Source organism: Hippocampus zosterae, chromosome 13 (assembly GCF_025434085.1).
Source record: "Hippocampus zosterae strain Florida chromosome 13, ASM2543408v3, whole genome shotgun sequence".
In the NCBI taxonomy this organism is placed as follows: Eukaryota; Metazoa; Chordata; class Actinopteri; order Syngnathiformes; family Syngnathidae; genus Hippocampus; species Hippocampus zosterae.
The window spans coordinates 15997975-16004557 of NC_067463.1; positions in this window are offsets into that span (position 1 = coordinate 15997975).

The window sequence follows — 6583 nt, forward strand, 5'->3', positions numbered from 1 at the left end:
TGTCTCCACTAGGTGGCATCGGAGGGCTTTCTCGCATGAGCTCCAACTGTATGTAATCATGCCTCGTTACCAGCTACCTTCAAAGACTCTGCCACACCTATGACTGGCTGTCGGATTATTGACCCTTGCTCACGACTCCGTGTCCAAGTGCTTCGGTTTTCTAGACGTTCTCGATTTTTGCCCCATAGTTTTGCCACATGGTTCATTGCGTTTCTCTTGTAAGTTGTTTTTCAATTACTGTGTCGTCTTAGTTTGGTATCTTGTGTTTTGGATTCTCTTGTCCTTTTAGATGAGGAGATTAGATTAGATTTAGATTTTCTCATTCATTGCTTTTTGTAAAAGCACTTTTGGTTTGTTCCGCATTTCCCTGGTTCTTTGTTCCCAGGGTCCTAAGTTGTACTTTGTCGGTCCTACGTTGTTTTTGTTAGCAAACATACTTTTGTAGTACGCTCTTATTTTTGTCTACGTTTGTGGGATCCACTCCTATCCGGATCGTTTCGGAGCGTAACAGGATGGTCTCCAGCACCCCCCATGAGACTGTTCAAGATAAGGGGTGTTGAAAATCTATGAATGGATAGTGATGAGAGTGGGAAAAGAAGATTTGTCTCGCTCTTTTTGACTACCGATAGTCATAATCATGCCAAGATTTATTTGTAAAATGGTATACAGGAATGCATGACTGCAAGAACTCAAATGCAACTCAGTCAGATATTCATGTCACATGTTAACATGTCCTTTTTGAACCATGTGAAAGGCAGAGAAACGAGGACCCCTAAGTTGTCTCTGCAGTGTTGTGAGTTTAGCGCATTGCAAAATTAAGAGACCAAAATCTCCTGCAGTTCAGCCAGCAGCATGCTCAATTTAGAGCTGCTGAAAAGCTAAACCGGGCACAGCCATCACAGCATGATCCTTCCAAAAGATCATCTTTCGTCACAAAAAGTCTCATTTTAAAAGGCAAAATGTGGCCTGCAGGCTGATGATCTGAACCCAACAGTAAAAGGTGCTTTTGCTTGTTAACTGTTGGAGCCATCTGCTTGTGTTGAATGCTAGCCAGCAGGCATGCAAGTAGCCTAGGGTATCGTGGCAAAACGGAAGCTTATAAAGAAAAACATTATGAACAGTCCCAAATAACAGTCAGAACCAGCACAAAACATTCACGCTGCTGCTAGAAAGAAAAAAAAAGTCAGTTGTTCCTCCTGGAACAACTGACCTTTACTTGGCTTTAGTCAGAGGTAGGTAGAAAATGTGTGCCAATTCCCATTTAACATCAATTTGTGATGTTCAAATCTGAAGACAGCCACATCCCTAGATCTGATTGGGTGAGCACACTTATGCAACCACATCTCAGATGTTTATTTATAACTCCTCAATTTAAAAGAGTTCATATCCTCCTGACTACCAGTAGTTCAAATTTGTCCTCTGTAGAGGACATTTGTGAACCTAAATATCTCCCACCCAGTGCCTCCAATCGCAATAACTCCTTTTGTTACTCTAAAGAGGACATTCAGTGCTTTCCAATGATACCAAATTTGTGGTGGTTAGAAAAAGTAAGAAAATGGCTTCTGTCAGTGCAAGCACTTTTTATGGGAAGAGTAAAAGTAATACTTTTTATCAAACACATTTTGTCTTGAAATGCTGTTGGCATTTTAATTATAAGACTCAACGTTAAAGTGTTGTTTGAGTTGTTTTAAGTGTATTTGAGCCTGTTTAAAAAAATGTAGTGGGATTAAAAAAAATTCTTTTGGAGTAGTCCAATTACTTCACATAGATTGGGGAATTTCAAAATAAATGTGATTGGACAACATTTGTTTTCCTGGTAGTCAGGAGGATATTCTTTTTCAGTTGAGTTGTACGGTTTATAGGCTACATTGGTGGATTTTTATTCATTTATTTTTAAAATGATTTATGTTGGTCTTAGTTTATCGCATGTGAACCAGAATACAAGTACGATGTCATTAATTCTGTTTGACAGTATTTATGGCAGTGTGATTTTAAGTATTTAATTGAAAACCATGCAGTGAGATCTTACTAATTGTTTTCCAATAAAACGCAACTGGATAAATTACTTTCTTTGCAATAGCATTAATATACCATCAAATAGCAGTTTCACTACTGTAGATACTGCAGTATTACAGTGTTTAAGACTGATCGATGAGCTAGAGATAATACATATAAGCATTATTGATTCTGTGCATCAATGCAAGATGTACAACATTATTTGAAAACCCCATTGGTGAAATAATGCAGAAGATAATAGAGTTGTTCATAGATTCAAAGTACTTTAGAAATTCCTCTCGATTTGATTTTTTTTGGGAGGCTATCAATCGAGTTAAATCAAATTCATAGTGGAAACAGTTTAACAACTTGAGATTATCTGATATTAAAAACAAGAGGACGTCTCTATTCATGCAATACATGTGTACAGATCCAGTCTACCTTTGGAATAAAAAAAAGCAAGATCACAGAATGAAAGCCCTTGGCTGAGCTACCAGGTACTATATACACAAAGAAAAGAAGCTGTTCAGTAGGATTCTCTGGGGATGCGAGCACAAGGAAGTGCAGAGTGTAGGGTCTGCGGAGGCCTTGGCAATGGAACAATCATAACAACACTACCCGAGCAATGAACAAAAACACCTTTCCATTTCATTTAAAACACGATTTTGGAACAAATAAAAACGCAAGCCAATGATTTATTTCATTTTCTCTAGAACAATCAAACCTTGTGATCATAATATAACAGAGATCAGAGAAAATAGGCCGGATAATAACATTCCTGAGAATACAATTTGTTTGTATGTGATTCATTCCGTTTTGGCTCAGATCAAGTTTAATCTGCTTAATTTCTCATCTATCTATCTAGCCAATCGCTGCATGCCCTGTCAAAAAATAAAAACATGTTGTTGGACCATTTGGCTTTCTAGATTGAATCCTTGAAATCTCAGCACATATTAGAATGAAATGCCCATCTACTGACAGTGTGAAGGTAACAATGGTTGAGAATAATGAATAGGTGATAAAGCCAGACTCATATGTAATTCAGGAACAAGGACATCGCTCACCACAAAGAGAGCAAGAAAAAAAAAGGAAAAAAAGAATTGTGTTGTGGAGGGGGACTTGTTCAACAAGTTAGGAAGGCTTGTTGTGTTAGCTGCATAGGAATGGCAGTCCAGGCAGCATTGTCATACTAAGAATTATGCCAATCCTGGCCAAAATAAAGTCGATTTTTATTTGTTGAATGTTGTTTTGAGTGAATAGTCTGAAACAAATCGATTCACTTCATTTTTGTAAATACACAGGGTACTGTATATTGTATGTTCAAAATTATTCAATCTCTTCCTACAGTTTTTCTCAGTCACTTGGGTACCGTACATTTCTCAGATCACAACGGTACTCGTCAAAAGTACTTGCTCACTCTTCACATGCACAAGTGACAACTCGTGCACATTAAAAAAGCTGTTTCCTTTTTTTTTGTGACGTCTCTGCTGTTTCCGACATGATCACTTGATTATCTCACGTTGATCCAAGTTTATTACAAGGGGTCTCATGAAGTGTCTCACATCCCAAAATATTAAGGCATTAGTTCATCGTACTGTATATACGCGCCAAATGGTTGAACTAGTTCAAGCATATTTTTATACACTTCCATCAGACTTCTTTTTCCCCAGGTGAGTCTTGACTTTCTAACTAAGGGAAATGCATGAAGCATTTGACCCACCGATAATCAATCATTTTTTTCATATCTCAATGTAAGTTTTGAGAAATTCACTCCCTGTTTGGCAAATTTCAAAGATGATTCGCGAAATATACCAAAGTGACTGATGAAAAACGACAACAAAGGCACATCCATGTTCAAAATTGATGGTTGATTAGAATGTTCGAGATTGTGCTACAGGTCACCAGAATCCTTCAGAATGGGACACAAGATTCTGTTTTCTCAAGAAGACCACATAAATAATTGGCTCTTGAATACACTCATCAATCACATAACATTTTACTCGAAATGAACAACCTTTTAGTTTGAACCCTATGGCAAAGTATGGTATTGAATTAACACTGGTAAATTTGCAGTGCACTATTCTGCAGATCGGCTATTTGATTTCATTTTTTGGGAATTGGTAGCAGGTGTTGACAAAAGCGATGTTGCAGATACACACTAATTAAATGGCTTGATTTTTATGGTTTATCGGACAGTCAGACATAAGGGCGATAAAAACAGCCGCAATTACCGTATTTGTTTCAGTGCTGCATCAACTTTTCATCCGACGATCCTCATTGCTCTTGACTAGCCACGGAAAAAAATCCAAGGCAATGAACATTACATCAAATAGATTGCCGTGATGCAGCACTGCGAATGATTTATGGGTTTCATTTGCAAACACAGACCTGGTCACCATCCAAAAAGCAAATCAAAATGCAAAGGATGATGACACTGACACTAGAATGCACCGAACAAAGGAAGAATAAGAAAAACTAATTAGTAAACAAAACGAATAAATCAATGAACAAAAAACAAACCAAAAAAACAACACCCCCCGAATGTGGTGATATTAAATGTGAGCAGTGAAAGTATTGAATGCTGCAGACATTTTCCTGAGTTAGACTTTGGGCAAAACTCAATTTAATTGTATTTGTATTATTTGTATTTAGAAATGACAACAAATGATGTAAAAGGAGGTTGGTAAGCTATTGAGTGTTTGTTTCTCTCTCTCTCTCTCTCTCTCTCTCTCTCTCTCTCTCTCTCTCTCTCTCTCTCTCTCTCTCTCTCTCTCTCTCTCTCTCTCTCTCTCTCTCTCTCTCTCTCTCTCTCTCTCTCTCTCTCTCTCTCTCTCTCTCTCAACAAAATGTAAAATACCGACACTAAATTGTGTGCACGTATTGTACCTCAAAATTGGTATTCAGATTATTCTTAATATGATTATGATAATTATTACTTCCAGACTAGTTTTGGATTCGAAAGAGCTCCCAATCTACAGCAGTCTGACACTGAATGACATGACTAATTAACTAACAAGGCAAATTTCAATAGAAAACTCCAACAGGATCTTCACTCGCAAACGGCGGTGTCAAATGAATTCATAGGATATCACCTTAGAGTAATTAAATGAGGTAATTCACAGAGTGAATTCACAACCCACTCTTTAATAATGACCGAATGGTCACAGGGGCTAAGTACTAAGAAATGATTGATAATTTGGGGATTAAGATGGTAATGGACATCATAGACTTGCAAATAATTTATGATCTATGGGGGGTACAGGAGTAGGTTGAGCCACTATTGTTTTTCAGGATCACTACATGAAGGTAGTTTAAAATATTGGGCAGACTAATATTGGAATAGATTTTTCATGAATCGTAAATGGTGGCCTGAGAGAAAACATGAAAACGGAGTTTTTGTAAAACAAGATGTCTCTTTCTTGCGGTCCCTGAGAACATCAATTATAAACATCTCAATATGATGTAATAATTTGGAATTGAATCCCAATCCCACAAAATCAAACTGAAATATTCTATTGGAAAAATGTACCGTCCTTGAATCGCATCCCAAAGCATGACTACATATTTGCATATGAGAGAGCTACCAATTTGAAATTATCGACCACAGCTAAAATGATGCCATTTCATGCTAGCTTTTGGACTGAATTTAGGCTAATTTATGTATGAAGCAATTAAAAAAAATTACCTTTGTATTTGCACACTCATCTTGCACCTAATGGGAGAGCAAATACATTTTCTTGAGTAAAATCAACTTCTGCCATGCAGGCTATTTCCTACATGGGATCTTTCCCCTCAACATTTAGTCGCATGCTCAATTGTATTCATGATTTCCAAGGAAAGGGCTGGCTCAGATCTAACCTATGCTTATTTTTACCCCAGTCTTCCCTACAGCGTTCAGCGAATCTAGGCGATAATTCCGACCTGAAGAGAAGATGCGAAAGTGGTGTCTCATCTCCACTTTTTATTTCGTGTTTATCAGAGAAAATATGATCTGGATTGTGCATGTGATAATGCTTCGTATAAATTACCACGTAAAATCCAGTTCACATGCGTTTATCTCACGTGAAATCTCATCAATTCATGTTGTAATATGTTGTGTATTTTCTTTTATTACCTTGTGTCCACATCTGGATGAAACAAGAGTGACAGAGCTTTGATAGAGAGTTATTATAACATTAGGAATGTTTGTCTTGAAGTGAATTTTGCTGTAGTATACAACTATTTGTACTTTGTAATTGTTTTGGACCTTAACAGAAAGTGCAGGTGTGCCTAATGTGGTTGGTTTCTGAGTACATTTAGAATTTCTAAATCCATGCACCTCTCTGCTCATTTAGTGCTGAGATTGGAAAATTTGTGGGAATAAATACCATGTGGCACCAAGGCCCTTCATGGATTGTGCACGTGTGTGTGCGTGTGTGTGTGTGTTGCTTTGCAGTATGGAGCCATCTACTCCCACTGGCCATCTGTACTTGTTATTCTCATCCCCCATACAGGTCCAACATATCTAGTGGCAAAAAATTATTCTGCCAGCCAATTTATCAAACACAATTACCTGTGGTGCAAAATGAGTGGGCTACATTTGATAAAG